The 16,881-nt window shown below is 49.3% G+C and overlaps 1 protein-coding gene across 1 annotated transcript in view; it reads right to left on the bottom strand.

Annotated features, from left to right (window-relative positions):
* ABAT (4-aminobutyrate aminotransferase) overlaps positions 1–15,120 on the bottom strand; it is an 87,329-nt gene extending 72,209 nt beyond the window's left edge. Inside the window, exon 1 of the mRNA XM_053557339.1 lies at positions 14,982–15,120. The gene's annotated coding sequence lies outside the window, so the exon portion shown is untranslated. The remainder of the gene's footprint in view (positions 1–14,981) is intronic.
* Positions 15,121–16,881: the final 1,761 nt, after the last annotated feature.

Raw genomic sequence — 16,881 nt, 5'->3', positions numbered from 1 at the left:
GTGAACAAAATGTGGTCCTGCCCACACCAGAACGCTGAGTTCTCATTCCCCCTCTGCAGCAGACGTGGGGGGAGGCCTCCAGAACTGCGAGAGGAGTTTCTGCTGTGTGCATTCATCCAGGTTGTGGTAAGTGGTTACTGTAGCCCTAGAAATCTATCTCAAGGAATACCTGCAACAATAACGTTATCACCAGCTCCAAAAGAAAAATGATCACCACCTGCAACTTAGAATTCCCGGGAGGAAAGGGAGGCTCAACTCCTGTGTCCTTCACCTAGGCACTGCCTACACTTGACATTTTCGAGTCATCCTCCCTTTCGTCTCCACATGAATCGAAGTCATCTGTACTTGGAGCCTCTTAAGCGGTCTCCTTGCTTCCACCACGGCCTTGTTCAATCCACTTTGCACTGGGCAGCTAGAGAAATTATTTTATTTATTTATTTACATACGTATTTATTTTTGAGACTGACTCTTACTCCGTCGCCCTGGGTAGAGTGCCGGGACATCATAACTCACAGCAACCTCAAACTCTTGGGCTGCGTGATCCTCTTGCCTCAGCCTCCCAGGTAGCTGGAACTATAAGGCACCTGCCACAATGCCCAACTACCCTGTTTCCCTGAAAATAAGACATCCTCCGAAAATAAGACCTACTTACAGGAAAGATAAGACGTCCCCTGAAAATAAGACCTAGCGCATCTTTGGGAGCACACCTTAAAATAAGACACTGTCTTATTTTCAGGGAAACAGGGTAGTTTTTCTATTTTTAGTAAAGATGGAGTCTCACTCTTGTTCAGTCTCGTCTTTAGCTCCTGAGCTCAAGCAATCCACCGGCCTTCGCCTCTCAGAGTGCTAAGATTACAGGCGTGCAGAAGAATTACTTTAAAGTGGAACATACCATGTTACTCCCAGTTAATAACTCATCAAAGGCCCCTGATTGCAAAGAGTATAAAACCCAGCCTTCTAACTATAACCTCTAGACCTCCTGACATGGCTGTATGGAGCTCCACCCAGGTTCTGAATGGAACATGGCAACGAGGTCCTGGATTACAGAGATGACAGGGACTAGGGGTTACAGGAATGAGCTGGGCACTCAGACCTGAGTTCAAGTTCCAGCTCTGCCTTGTACCAAGCCAGATATGGGTTCAATAACTAAGAAAATTCCTTGCTTTAGAGCAAGTTTGGCTCTAGAGGCTGGATACCTTCAAGTGTAGGAGGCAGGACAGGCATCAGGTGAAAGACCCCGTGGTTGCAGGTCCTAAGATTCTGTGCACTGTTGATGGTCCACTAGCTTGGGCCACCTCCCTGTCCTGAGGAACGGCAGGTCATTGAGCTGGTGTTGCAGGAGCAACCACTCTGTTTAGTCACCACCGATAACTGCTGTGGGTCTTTCTACTGACCACTTGTTTTGAGACATAGCATCACTCCGTTATAGGGATGAGTTCTCCCCACTCAACAGATGAGAACACTGAGGCAAGGAAAGCTAAAGGGCTCTCGGGTGGTTCATCTTCTACCTATTTCTCATCCTATACTGACTGATTTCCAGACACCACCGGCAGACTTAAACATCTTGTGATGTAATGGTGGTGCCATTTTGCAGGTGGGGAAACTGAGGCTCAGAGAAGATTAAGCAGAAGTGATCCTTTTCTTGCAGCAAGCAAGCAAGTGGCGGTTGGGATTTGAACCAGGCTTGCCTGGCTGCCTAGTTTTTCTGCAGTCATGAGCACAGAGTGTAGGGGTAGTTCTGGACAGGTGGAGAAATACAATCTTTACAATCATTTGGCTTTTTCAGAAAATTACCACTATAGCAAGGCACCACCAGCCTCTTATCACGATCAGTATGAATGATTGCTGCTTATTCCAGTCTTTCCAGGAGTCACCCTCTCCCCGACAATGCCAAGTCAACTGGGGAGATGACGTAGCAACATGCCCCCCAAACCATGTAGTTTTGACATCCCCAACCAAAGCTGTGACTCTCTCTCTCCACTTCACAGACTCAGAGCAAAGAGCTGAGCCCATAGAGACACAGACACTGGACAGATAAGGACAAATGTCACTGTTGACAGGGTGTGGTGGCTCACGCCTATAATCGTAGCATTCTGGGAGGCTGAGGTGGGTGGATTGCTTTGAGCTTAGGAGTTCAAGACCAGCCTGAAAGAGAGTGAGACCCCCATCTGTATCAAAAACAAACAAACAAACAAAAAAAATTAGTTGGGTGGAGTGGTGCATGCCTGTAGTCCCAGCTACTTGGGAGGCTGAGGCAAGAGAATCTCTTGAGCCCAAGAGTTTGAGGTTGCTGTGAGCTATGATGCTCTAGCACTCTACCCTGGGATGAGAGAGTGACACTGTCTCAAAAACAAAAACAAAAACAAATGCCACTGTCCCCAGGGACCTGTGGTGCACCAACTCTTGGGCTCCTTGGGTCAGTGGGGCCAGCAGAATGCTGCCTTCTGGGCCTGGTGCTCAAATGAAACAAATCAGGAGGGCGGTGCCTGTGGCTCAGTAGGTAGGGCACTGACCCCATATACCAAGGGTGGCGGGTTCAAACCCGGCCCCAGCTGAAATGCAACTGAAAAAAATAAAAAAATAGCCGGGTGTTGTGGTGGGCACATGTAGTCCCAGCTACTCAGGAGACTGAGGCAAGAGGATCGCCTAAGCCCAGGAGTTGGAGGTTGCTGTGAGCTGTGATGCCACAGCACTCTACCAAGGGCAACAAAGTGAGACTTTGTCTCTAAAAAAAAAAACAAGAAACATGGCATGAATGGGGTGCAACAATGTGTGGGCGGACGTGGGAACACAGTCTCTGGTCCCCAAACTGGAACACAGGTGTCAGGAGGTGGCGGCACACTTCCCTTTCCCTATGCCTCCTCCTCTGCCTGGACAGAGCCCAGGAGTGAGATGTGAGGCTGCTCCAGGGCCATGTCAGCCTTGCACGCCCACCCACAGCGCCAGCTCCATCACTGCACTGGGAGCACAAGCCCCACTTTTAGCAAAGTGCCGGTGGCAACTGGGATCCTCAAATCAGAAACTTTCAGAGCTGGAACAGGATGTTGCCCAACTTTCCCATTTACCAGAGTTGAAACACAAAGCTCAGAGAAGACAACAAGCCTGATGCCTCATAGGAGGCTCTTGGCTGGGAACAGGACCACATTTCCTGAGAGCCCACTGTATGCCTTGACAACCAACATTCACATCACTTTCTATGAGTTCCATTATGGGCACCAACTCTTCATTGGAGGAAAGTAAGGCTCAGAGTCACATGACTTGCACAGTACTCGTGTGCATGGAGAAGGCATCTGCCAAGGCACTTGGATCCAAGAGCCTTCAAATGCACTTCCCAAGACAAGAGGCCAGGTGCAGTGGCTCATGCCTGTAATCCTAGCACACTGGGTGGATTGGCCACGCTTAGGAGTTGGAGACCAGCTTGAGCAAGAGCGAGACCCCATCTCTACTAAAAATAGAAAAACTAGCCAGGCATTGTGGTAGGCACCTGTTGTCCCAGCCACTTGAGAGGCTGAGGCAAGAGGATTGCTTGAACCCAAGAGTTTGATATTGCTATTAGATATGATGACACCACAGCACTCCACCCAGGTGACAGAGTAAGACTCTGTCTCAAAAAAAAAAGTGCAAGATGAATGTATGTAAAACTGGGAAATCTGAATAAGATGAGTGGATTGCGTCAATGTCAATTTCCTGGTTGCGATTCTGTACCATCCACAGGTTAGCCAGAGGGTGCCATTAGGGAAGGGAGACTGGATGAGGTGCACACGGGAGCTCTTGGCATTATTTCTTACAATTGCCTGTGAATCTACAATAACCCCAGAATAAAGAGTTTACTTAAGGCTAGGCGCAGTGGCTCACACCTGTAATCCTAGTACTCTGGGAGGCCAAGGCAGGTAGATTGCCTGAGTTCAGAAGTTTGAGACCATCCTGAGCCTGAATGAGACCCTGTCTCTAAAAATGGCCGGCATTGTGACAGGTACCTGTAGTCCCAGCTACTCATGAGGCTGAGGTAAGAGGATCACTTAAGCCCAAGAGTTTGAGGCTGCTGTGAGCTATGACGTCATATCACTCTACTGAGGGCAACAAAGTGAGACTCTGTCTCAAAGAAAAAAAAAAGAGTTTACTTACAGGAATGAAATAGAACAAAAACCTCCAAACAAATTCAAGACCTAAATATATACCAAACCTTCTCAAATATATCTCTGCAAAATTTAACCCAAGTAACATATTCATATATTCATTCAATAAACACTGACCACATGTTTCCCTGATACCAGATCCTGGGACAGTGTAGGGACGCAGGAAGGACAGACAGTATCCTGAAGAGAGTCATGGTCTAGTGCCCAAGCACAAGAAGGAACGGAGAGTTATAACAGAAAGTGGTAAGCCCATTGGAGGAGGGTCAGGCAATAACTTCTTCAAAGAACCCTTCAAACCAGAGGGGGCTGCCTCTCTGGACCAGATGCCCTTGAACAATTCTAATTAAATTTCTCTGATGTGAAATTTCTGCTGCATATAACCTTGAGCAAGTGACTTAGCCTCTCTGTGCCTCAGTTTCCTCATTTATAAGAGGTTAATGACAACCTACATTGAGTGTTGTTTTGAGGGTTACAAGATAATACATGCCAAATGCTCACACAGTTGGGGGTGTATCTTGTGCCTTCTGGTTCCCTATTAAAGTAGAGCCCTGAGTAGCCTTCATCCTACCAGCTTTGAGCACTGGGTGTGCCTGGGTGTGCAAAGCGCCACATGCAGGGATTCCTGCAGCCAGCCTTGTTCACTGGGGGAGAGGACACAGAAGGGGCCTAGCTCCCAGCCGAGCCTTTAAAGAAACTTTCCCAGCAACCCTGGAAGAGGAGCAAGCCCCGTTTTACAAGCTTTACCAGGTTAAAGATTACCTGCTTTGGTGAAATTCAGTTACAATCTAACTATCTCCTATACAGTACCTTTGGATCCTTCAAAGGTCTGAGCCAAGCAAATCTCTCCTTAAACATACTGGGGAAAGTGCTCATTCAATTGATCAAGGTAGCAAAACCCAAAGGGCGAGGGGTGTGCGTGTTTGCTCGTGCCTTCAGAGTTAACCTGCAGATAGCCGGCCTGGACAACTGCAGGGGCCTTTATCATGCTCAGCAGCAAAGTTGTGAACGGCTGAATATGCTCCATCCTGTGGGAAGGGAAAGAATATGATGTGGCAAGCGCTGAGCCCTTCAGGCCCCTGTTGGGAGGGTGCATTTTCCTCTAAATGCCCCTAGTAACAAAGGTGTGAATCTTCAGTATTGGTATGTAGAACCCTCCTCCCCTGTAGGCATTTTTTTTTTTTTTTTTTGGTAGAGTCTCACTTTGTGGCCCTAGCTAGAGTGCTCTGGCATCATAGCTCACAGCAATCTCAAACTCTTGGGCTCAGGCAATCCTCTTGCCTCAGCCTCCTGAGTAGCTGAGACTACAGTTGCTTGCCAACACCCCCCACCCCGGGCTATTTTTAGAGACGGGGTCTCACTCTTGCTCAGGCTGGTCTCCAACTCCTGAGCTCAGGCAATCTACCTGCCTTGGCCTCCCAGAGTGCTAGGATTACAGGTGTGAGCCACCACACCCGGCCAGATGTGTATGAAAACCTCAGGTACTCTTCTTGGTACAGAAAGAACTCGAATCTCTTGCTGGCTGCTAAACTTAAAAGGCAATGCCAAGAACAGGGTGAAGGGTCTTAAGGCTAGGTAATTATGGCATCAGCTCAGGTATGCAGATTGGGAATATTTTAGAATCCTGACCAAAAAAACAACAAAAGAATTTTTAATTTGCAAGTAAAATTCCTGATCAGTCCAGCTTACTATTTTGAAAAGGAAAAAAGTATCCCTCAAGTGTACAAAATAAAATTTGTAGAGCTGGAAACTTTTACATTTACTTTTGGAAGTGGTGTGGTCTTAGGCTCCCTGAGCTCCTATTTTCACGTCCGTGGAATGAGAATAATGTCTCCATGGGTGAGGAGTGGAGATGATGATGAAGATGATGGTAAGGAAGAACAGTTCAGGTTCACTGGGGCTGGTACCAGGCCCATCCTGGGGACACTCCAGGAGGCAACACACTCAGCAGGCTGGACAGCAAGTACAGCAGACCCTGCCCAGCTGACCACTTCCCTACATCGACCATCTCCTTAAATTGACCAATTCTCGCAGACCAGACATGCAGGCAGGACCACGCCACCTTTAAATAAGATAGTCCAAGTAATAAAGCCCAGCATCAGGTAGGTAGAAAGCATTCAACTCTTACTATCCAGGCTAATAGTCACCAATATAATGTTTCAAAAGGTAGTTTCGCTGGCTTGGTGCCCGTAGCACAGTGGGGTGTGTGTGGCCCGTACCACATACACCAAGGCTGGCGGGTTTGAACACAGCCCGGGCCAGCTAAACAACAATGACAACTGCAACAACAACAACAAAAAGGAGTTTTTTTGCCATCTCACAGATGAGGAAACTGAGGTTCAGAGAGAAGTCACTGGCACCAGGGCACTCAGGGCACTCAGGGCACCCAGCATCACAGCTCTTTTCAGGTCCAGGACTTTTCCTTGACCCTGCAGGTCTAAGAAACAAACCCTACTCCACGCCCACAGCAGCCTTCCGAGAATGCCCAGCTCCGAGTTGGTGGTAGACAGCTGCTGCCAGAAGGGACCGCTCAGCCCAAACACACAGCAGGCTGCTTCTGAAGAAGCTGGAATAGTGAGTCCCAAGGCTCGAGCCCTGCCCCACGGCTAGGCAGATGGCCAAGAGCTCTCTGTAAACACTTTGCTTCCCTCTGCCTGTCCCCACCTTTTCCCACACTCTCCTGGGGCACTCATCATCGTGTCCTCGTAGGACCCAACCCGGCTCACCTATGAGTGGGGAATGGGTGGGCCAGCTAACTGTGGGATCCCACCCCATTCGCCCTTCCACAGCCATGCTGCACTCCCAAACTCCGGGCAAGAAGCAAACACCCGTGTCCCTGAAAGGTCCGAAGAGTGTGAATAACGTACACTGTCTCTCTGGGGGCAAAGAGAAGCCCTTTCAGATTCTCTACGTATACCACTGGTTTTATCCGGCACTTTTTTTACTTTTTAACCCTACTTTCCCATTGACTGTACTTGGTCCTTGTCAAATACTGCCGTGGTCATCAAACGAAAAGACATTATTGCTCCCATTGACAGAAGAACAGAGTGACGCTGAGGCTTAACCCTCAGCACCAGGGCTCTGGAGTCTTTAAGCCCCGCTTTCTCACTGGAAATGCTCCTTTTACTTACTATGAGACCCCGGGCAAGTCGGTCTTCCTTTCTGAGCTGCCATTTCCTGCCCCTGAAACCTGACCAGCCTTCCCCACTGGGTTGTGGTGAACAAATACACATAAAGAAAGAAAATACATGTAAAGTCCTCCCAACAGCCAGCAAACGTGAGCTGCCACTATTTGTGGGTCATTGTCATTACGATGGGCAGAGCATGAACCAAAATTCAGTTCAGCGTCCTCTGAGTGTTTCTCTTGTCCCTCTACTTAGCTGTGCCCTGCAGCCGGCTCTGCATCCCTCTCGGAACCTGTCTGCAGCTCAGAATGTCCACGCTCTTCTGTGGGTAGGTCTTCTTTGAGCCCTGCTTTCAGCCTCTGGCAGGACTGTGCACTGAGGGCTGGGGCAGGGTGCCAGGCATGTGAATCTGCATGCAGACAGTCATTTGCACAAATGCTCCTTGGTGTGCTCATTTCCAGCCTGTCCCCAGAAGTGAAGATCAGCCTGCAAAGCCAGCAGAGAGCTATTTACAGCTCTGGGCAAGAAGAGGGCAGGGGGTGGCGGGCTTTGTTTCCTCACAAGAACAGCCCTGCCTAGGTGAGGCCTTGCTCTTTTTGTCTGGTGTTTGGCCAACCTTGCCTTGAAGGAGCTTCAGGGTCCTAAAAGCTTTTGTTGAAAGGCCAGCAATCTGCAACCCAGGATTGGCTAGTAACCCTCACAGTTCCTGGGCTCAAAGGAGGTGGGAGAAAGCACATGTCCACTCTCCACTGAGCTTCTAGAAGATTCTTTTTCAAGTGCTAAGAAAATCACATAACTGCTTTGCTTGAAACCTCTTCATGGGGCTTGGTGCTCATAGCACAGAGGTTACAGCGACAGCCACATACACCGAGGGCGGTGGGTTTGAACCTGGCCTGGGCCAACTAAACAACTGCAACAAAAAAATTAGCCGGACGTTGTGGCGGGCGCCTGTAGTCCCAGCTACTTGGGAGGCTGAGGCAAGAGAATCGCTTAAGCCCAAGAGTTTGAGGTTGCTGTGAGCTGTGGCCACAGTACTCTACCCAGGGCGACGCTTGAGACTCTGTCTCCAAAAACAAACAAAACAAAAAAACCCCAACCCCTCCATGGTTCCCTGTGAATCTCTGAGTCCATTTCAAACTCACCATTTGGGGCTTCTTGTAGCTTCTCCTCTGCACCCCTCACCCGCCTCATGCCCCCTGAAGAGGGCTCTACATCATCTGAACATAGATTTTATAAGGAAAAATGTGTGCAAATGGAAAATCATACATTGTCTACATAAAACACAAACTCTGGAGTTATCTGATTCTACAGGATGTCCCTGAAGGTTGCCATATGCAGGAAAAATTAACTCATACTTAATGTTTTATATCAACATGTAGAGAAATATTTTGTAAATAGAGGTACATTTAGCTACAATTTCCCATTTTCCCTGTGGATGTATGGCAACCTTTAGAACTCCCTGTGATCTGAATCACTGTATTCAAACTATTTTTTGAACTCTTTTGTAAGTTGTAGGAAACAAGCACATTCTGTTTTGTCCAACCGTTTTTGCCTCTGATTGTAATTCACGCTAACGTTCCTTTACTCCATACATATTTGTCCTTTGACTTTTTCTTTGAACTGGTTCTAACACCCGCCTGGTTCCCTCATTGAATGGGCTTAATAAAATCTTTTTTTTTTTTTTTTTTTGGCCGGGGCTGGGTTTGAACCCACCACCTTTGGCATATGGGGCTGGCGCCTTACTCCGTTGAGCCACAGGCACTGCCCGGGCTTAATAAAATCTTTAACAAGTGCTTGTTTTTGTATTCTGTGAGTCTGGATTTTACCCACTCCTTTCCCCGATAAAGATTTCAACAGTTTTCTATGAACTCTCTGGGCCTGTTCACGATGTTCTCTCTGCCCCGAATATCCTTCTTTTTCTGCCGTTCCTTCCCCAGAATCTCCAGGAACAGAGAGAGATGGGTAACCTCTTTCTGCTTTGACCTTGAATGTCTATTCACTCCCACCCTTTCCCTCCACTTTCCTCACTGTGTGGTCCCCAGGGCTAGCCTAGAAGAGGCTCTGGTGCTGGTCTTTCTCCCCCCCCCCCCGCCACGCTCCTAATACTGTGCATGGCACAGTACCATGGCAATCGTGCTATAAATGAACACATTCATTAACAAAGGAATGTCGGTAGCCTGGCATTGTGGCGGGTACTGTGGTCCCAGCTACTTGGGAGGCTGAGGTAGGAGGATTGCCAAGCACAAGAGTTTGAGTTTGAGGTAGAGTTCAAGGCACTCTACCCAGGGTGACAGTGAAACTATTTAAAAAAAAAAAAAAAGGCAAGATCAACAAAGGAATATCAGGTGGCTACCTCTGCCCACCACAGATAAGCCACCCAGAGGGAGGCTCTGCTTTCCCTGCTGAAGGCCATATACTAGATAACTATGTCTGGCATCTAGTAAGTAACCACTTGAATCCTTCCCACTTCTCCACCCTGGGAAGACATATCCAGCAGCTTGGGAGTGCTATTCTCCCACCTCATGAACTCATGGATTGCTGCTACAGCATTTCCTCACCCCTGTAAAGAATGAATGATAGTCATTCATTGAGCCGGGCACTGGCCCCAAGCCTGTTTCCCCAAGGTCAGTTTAGACAATCCAAGGGGGATAAAGAACATCGGGCAAAGGTATGAACAGACAGTTGGCCCTGGCAGCGCCACTCCTGGGCATATATTCAAAAGAACTGACAATAGGTCTTCAAACCAAAACTAGTATAACAAACATATCTGTAATAACCAAAAGGTGGAAACAACTCAAGTGTGCTGAAGAATGGAGAAACAAACTGTGGTCTATCCATATAACAGATTATCATCCAGCCATAACAAGGAATGTCATATTGATTCATGCTACCCCACGGAGAAGGCCGATGTGATTCTATTTATGTGAAATATTCGGAATAGGCACGGCTCAGCACCCATAGCACAGCAGTTACGGCTGGCGGGTTCGAACCAAGGCTGGTGCGTTCAAACCCAGCCTGGGCCAGCTAAAGAACAACGACAACTGCAACAAAAAATAGCTGGGTGTTGTGGAGGGCGCGTGCAGTCCCAGCTATTTGGGGGGCTGAGGAAAGAAATGGCTTAAGCCCAGGAGTTTGAGGTTGCTTGAGCTGTGACACTACCGAGGGCAACAAAATGAGACTCTGTCTCAAAAAAAGAAAAAAAAGACAAAGAAAAAAGAAATATTCAGAACAGTCAAACCCCTAGGGACAGAAAGTCAATGGATCGCCAAGTGCTAAGGGAACCAAAGGGAAATGGGCAGTGTGATAAAAATGTTCCGGAACTTGGTAGTGGTGACTGTTGGACATGCTGCAGAACGCACTTACCATCACTGGACTGTATGTTGTAAAATGATTAAATGGTCCATTTTGCATTATGTATGTTTTACCACACACACACACAAATGCCCCACATTTCTGCAGTCAATAAATTCTCCTTGAGTATCTAGTGGGTGCCAGGAACTGAGCCTGTATCTGGGACTTGGGAATAGAGGAGGCAGGTGAGATGTCTACTGCCAGGGAATTATAGCAGCAGAGGACACCCAGCAAACACTGGTGGACTAGAGGAAGCCTGGGAGGGGGGGTGGCAGGAGTTGGGAGGAGAAATGGTTTTCCTGTAAAAGATGGAATGTGAGGTTTTTTTTTTTTTTTTGGAAACAAAATCTCACTGTGTTGCCCCAGACTAGAGTGACTTCCATCAGTATAGCTCGCAGCAACCTCAGACTCCTGGGCTAGAGTGATCCTCCTGCCTCAGCCTCCTGAATAGCTAGGAATACAGGCACCCACCACAATGTTCCACTAGTTTTTATATTTTTAGGAGAGACAGGGTCTCACTCTTGCTCAGGCTGGTCTCAAACTCTTGCACTCAGGCAATCCAACCCCTCCACTTGCCAAAGTGCTAGGATTACAGGCACGAGCCATTTATCTTATTTTTTTGACATGGGATCATACTGTGCGTATTGACTCTGTGGGTTTATCTTTTTCACTAAATAATATGTCTTGAAGAACTTTCCAGGTCAGGAATGTAGATCTTCCTCATTCTTCCAAAGTCTGCTTGCTCCCCGTGAGTCCTGAACGCATGGTGCTGTAACCCTTCCCAAGTAGGTGTCCCCAAGCCCTGCAGCGATCACTCTCACCTTATCTGTGAGCACCGCCCAAGGAGATTCTTTTTCTAATCGAGGTTGCAGGGCCAAAGGGCGTGCAATTTAAATTTTGAAACAGACTGCCAAATAATCTGAAGAAGCCTCCAGAACTAGGTTGTTCCTAAAACTATTTCTGGTGCTAACGTTTCTGTGACCTCTAGTGGGGTGGTGATCTTAGACAAAGCTTTTAAACTTTTCTGTGAGCCTCAGTTTACTTATCTGTAAAATGGGAAAGTGTGATAGACATAACACTTTGGAGATGATCACGTCTTGTATAACTGTGAGGAATTACAATCGTCATTAATATTGAAAGACCATAGTTGGACATATCCCCCCCTATGCCCCATCATGTAGAAACTAGAAAAAAAAGCTTGTGCAAGCAGAAGGGAGCTATTTTATATCAACCATCGACTATGTTTAAGGCCATTCATTGGACCAGTTGTTCTCAATGGGGAGGAAGGAGGAGGATTTTGTCCCCCGGGGACATTTGGCATCGTTCAGAGATATTTGTGATGGACACAACTCAGTGTGGGGGTGCTCCTGGCCTCCAGTGAGTAGAGACCAGGAATGCTGTTAACTATCCTATAATACACAAGATCCCCACAACAAGGAATGATCAGGCTCCGATGTTAACAGTGCCAAGGATGAGAACCCCTGATTTCGACCTGTCTCTGATGCTCACCTTCAACAAATGCCACTCAGAGACGAGCAACTGAGGCTCAGAGAGGCAAATGACTTCCCTGAGGCTCCCCAGGCAGCCATGCTCAGTGGTCAACTCTTGGCTCCATCTGACTTCAATGTCTGTGGTCCCTTTGGTATATGGCCCTGTCTCTCCGGGAAGACACCACCCTGTTTCCAAGCCCTGTTTCCTTAGCCCTGGCAGACTGTCCACAGCACAGGTTGCAAGTTTTGCCCAAAAGCCTAAGCCCTCCTCCCCTCAGTTCTGGAGCTTTTATGACTTTGCCTCTGTAACACCAATCATTGCTTCCACTCATTTGCCGTGTGCAACCCACTTCCTCAGGATCAACTAATTTTACCCTGAAAACAAGTTGTAGAGAGGTTAAGAATTTCCCCATGATCACACACTAAGTGGCAGATTTGCAGTTCTAGACCCAGATAAGGAGCCTCAAGGACCGACCTCTCAACACCCTTACTATGCTGCAGTTTGGCCAGGGCTGGGTTTGATCCCGCCACCCTTGGTATATGGGGCCGGCACCTTACTCGCTGAGCCACAGGCACCGCCCCCCTCCCCCTTACTATGTTATTGCTCTGAAATTTACACTTTGACACCTGGACTGGGCTCTGGGCTTTAAGCTGGAGCGCACCTGCCAATCCTTTAGCTGGGAACTGGCCAGGGGCTAGAGAGGGGAGAGCTCCTTTCTCAGATTATCCCATTCATAGGGACCTGGTCTCTGGTGCTCAGCTGGGTGACCCTGGATAACCTGCCAGAGTTCAGTACCTTTCCTCACACAATCTCCCGGGAAAAGATGCAGGGCAGGAAAAGAGAATGCTGCAGGGATCTGAGAGCCTGAGGGAATGGGCAGAGATCCAGAGAGAAGGGACCCTGGAAGGAAGGGTTGTGACTGCCTCACTGCCCCTCCAAAGCTCTGGGAGCAAACCCAGCTACGCCACCGAGGTCCCTGCAGCACTCTCCATCCAGCTTATTGCAACTGATCTTATTAGCTCCCATGGGTCAATCTGAATTTTGGCAAGCCTACGTTTGGCAATGAGCTCAACACCAAGATCGCACAGGGTAAGCGGCATAGTGTAGACACCCAGGAATGGATTCCATGAAGCAGCCTGGTGGGGACAGCACTGAGTTCCAGCTCTGCCCCTTCGTAGATACATGACCTTCGCAGAGTCTCGGTGCTTCCTCTGACAAGTACGGACTTGGGGCCCAACAGTTCCTATTGTAAATTTGAGGGCTGGAGCTCAAATGCCTGGGATCCTGGAACCCTGGGCTGGCCCTGGAGGAGCTGTGGCCAGCTTTTGTCTCCCACAGGCTGGGTGACCTTGAGCAAGTCTCTTCCCCTGTTTGTGCCCCTGTGTGTTAACTGTTAAAAGAAGAAACGGGGTCTTTAATCTAGAAGCCCTTTTAGGTGTGAGGACTTTAGACCGGGCCATTTCCCTGCCCTAGGGGCTGACCTCTTTGGACATCCAGGAAACATATTTCTCCATCCTCCATGCTGCAGCACCCAGCTTCTAAAACAAGGCAAAATTCACTGCCTCCCTCTCCCTCACCCCCTCACCCCAAACCTGGCCCACTAGAGAAGAGATGCCCCCAGCCCTCCTCAGATCACACATCCTGTCCTTTAGTACATTTAGCTTCATCAAAGCAGCAAAGCCAACACTGTCCCCAGCTTAAGGCATGGACCCAGCAGAACCTATCTCTCGGCTGAGCACCAAGGGGGTTCCACAAGGCAATGCCCACAGGAGCTTGGGGGTGGGGCAGTGACCCAGGGAGCAAATGGGGGCCCTCCTGGAAGAGTCCCTCAGACGGCCTCAGGGGAGGAGGCACTGAGCACTTGGTGTACGTGTTGAGGGAGGAGGATCCCCACTGGTCCTGCTGCCCCAGAAGTCAAATCTGCTGCCAGACTTTGGAGGAACCTAGAAGGGTCTCCAGGCCTGGGAATCACAGTACTAAGTGCTTCAGTCTTACTAAATCTTTCTAAATCTCTGGTCTTATTTCTGGCCGGGGTGAGTGAGGAAAGGTGATATTGAATTAGACAGGTGGGGTGGCCAGGTGTGGGAGTAGAGTTGGGCAGAAGTGGTAAAGGGTGGGATTGGAAGAATTGGGAGTAGTGGGCATGGGGTGTTAGTAGGGTGGAATTTCAGAGAAAGGATTAAAGAGGGGTGTAGGGAGGTGGATGACTTGGATAGGTGGCCAGACCCTTGCCCTGTTCCTGAGTATGAAGAGATCAGATCCCCCAACCTTTAGGAGGTTGTGTCAGAGGCAATCTTGTTTTATAGGTAGGGAGGAGTGGGTCTCTGGCAGAGGGAGGGGGAACCATCTATTTCCAGAGCCCGGTTTCTGACATCTACATGGGGCTAGAGAGGGACTTGCAGAGTCTCTACCCTGGATTTCCTTGGCTTATTGGGGGGCTACCTTCTCATGGAGGGCAGCTATTTATGAGCTGAGAAGACCCCCATCATTCTGAAGGGAGACAGGGGAAAAGAAAAAGATTCAAACTTAGTTTTCCAGGGATGGGGAAGGGGCATCAGTCTCCAAAAGGATGAGAAGGTTCTTAAGGACCACTTTGAGGGGGGCACAATCTATTTCAAAGGGTAAATCAAGGAGCAGAATCCTAGCTCTAGAGCAGGGGCCAGGAGGAAGGCCCATTTCTGAAAGGAAAACAGCTATTTTGCTCCCAAGGGGGTGGGAGACCCTTTCTTTCCCGGGAGGGAACCCGCGTCTTGGGAGGATGAGGGCTTCCCTTCTGGGAGATGATGCTCGGCTTTTGCTCCCTGGGGGCAGGGCAGAAGGATCCCAGATCCGCTCTGATCAGAAAGGCCTGCCCCTACGCGACCCGGCGCCTCGCTCTTACCCTCCACGCCCTGGCTCCGATCTACGTCTCGGATCTGTGGCTCCGATCCGTCAGGCTCGGATCTACTGGATCCCAGCGCCGAGCTCTGGCTGCGCGCGGTGTCTGCTCCGCTCCCCCAGCGACTCGCCGGACTCCCTGGCTCCGCCGAGCCTCCCTGGCCAATCAGCGCCGCCAGCCCCCGCCCTCACTCCCACCGCAGCCAATAAGCGCAGCCGCCACGGGCCACCGCCCCCGGGAGGGAGGCGGGAGGCGGGGCGGGGGCAGAGTCCGCCCTCGAGGGGCGGTGGAGACCCGGGCCCCGCGCGCTTGTCCGGGGGCGGGGAGAAGGGGGGGCAGGGCCGAGAGAGAGGCCGGGGCTTTGGAATCGTCGGTCGAGGACCCCGGCCAAGTTTGATGGGGGAGGGGTGGGATCCCGTCCCTAAAGCGGGTGGGGGCAACCTCTAGAGGTTGCTTTAACCTCGATCTTAATGAACCCCCCCGCCCCTTTTTTAGACCCTCGGTGCTGCAGGCAAGTGTAGCCGTCCCACCCCCGCCCTGCGCCTCAGATCCGGTCTCTGGAACCCTAGAGACAGAGTCAGAAAGGTTCCGTTCGAAAGAGAGGGAAATAGCATCGTACCCTCCCCCAAAGCCGGCGGCATTCAGGGCCTCTGTCTCAGCCCTCCCAGCTGCCATTCGATGACCACCGCCGGTCTCCCCCCCCCACCACCACCCCCAAAGACAAACAGCCCTGGACTGGCTGTCAGACCTTGGGTCCTTCTGCATGACCTCCCTGATCCTGATTCCCTCAATAGCAGATAGGGACAGTATTGTGCCTCCTTCGTGGGAGTAAAGGAGACCGCAGGTGTGATAAAGAGCGTTTATACAACTGTGTAAAATGCTGCGTGAAAACGAGTTGATAGAAAGGCGTGGCCGATTGACAGCCCTGTAGCGTTCTAAAGGTACAGTGGAAAGAGGGTGAAGTTACTCCGAGATAAAAATCAAACACTCAAAAAGCTGCCCATCGGGACATCATGGGACCAGCAAGTGTTTGTTATGAATGAATGAACAAAGATTCCTTAAAAAGCCAAGAAAAAAATACAAGTTAGTTCTTGCCACTCAGCCTAATCACTAGTAACTATTTCCTTGGTCAGCTGGACTCTTGTAGAACCCTGCTGCCCTGCCTCAGATTAGACAGGAAGATTGTAGTCCCAGGAATTAAAGAACCAAGGTAAATACAAAGTAAACAAGCAGATAAATTTTAAAACTGCCAAACAAATACCACCGCCTAGTGTGGTATAGGCCCTCACCCTCCGTCCTCAAACAACAACAATTAGAATAATTCTGGCTCAGCGCCTGTGGCTCAAGCGGCTAAGGTGCCAGCCACATACACCTGAGTTGGTGGGTTGGCATACAGCTCGGGCCTGCCCAACAACAATGACAGCTGCAACCAAAAAATAGCCGGCGTTGTGGCACGCGCCTGTAGTGCTAGCTCCTTGGAAGGTGGAGACAGGAGAATCGCTTGAGCCCAGGAGTTGGAGGTTGCTGTGAGCTGACTCTACCCAGGGTGACAGCTTGAGGCTCTGTCTTAAAAAAAAAGAAAAAAAGAAGAAGAGGAAAAAGAATTTAAAAGAACAGACAGAAAGAGTAATTGATTCACAGAGCTGCAGAAACTGAGTTTTGCCAGTCTCTCTGGTATGTTAATCCTGTCATTTTGCTTGAAGAACTTTATGGGGCCTGTCTTGAAAATCTAGCAATTTTTCCTTAAAACCTAAGTCATAAAGATAATCCTTTTAATGCCCTTGACCTGACCAAAGAAATAAAATGGCCGATAAACAGGAGAGATGATTGCTTTGTCAAGGAAAGACAAGTTAAAACAAAGATGGAAAAATTACACCTACCAAAATGTCCTCATTTTTATTGC

This window comes from Nycticebus coucang, chromosome 12 (genome assembly GCF_027406575.1).
Source record: "Nycticebus coucang isolate mNycCou1 chromosome 12, mNycCou1.pri, whole genome shotgun sequence".
Lineage (NCBI taxonomy): Eukaryota > Metazoa > Chordata > Mammalia > Primates > Lorisidae > Nycticebus > Nycticebus coucang.
Note: the sequence above shows the minus strand (reverse complement) of the source record. Positions and strands in the feature narration are given on the sequence as shown.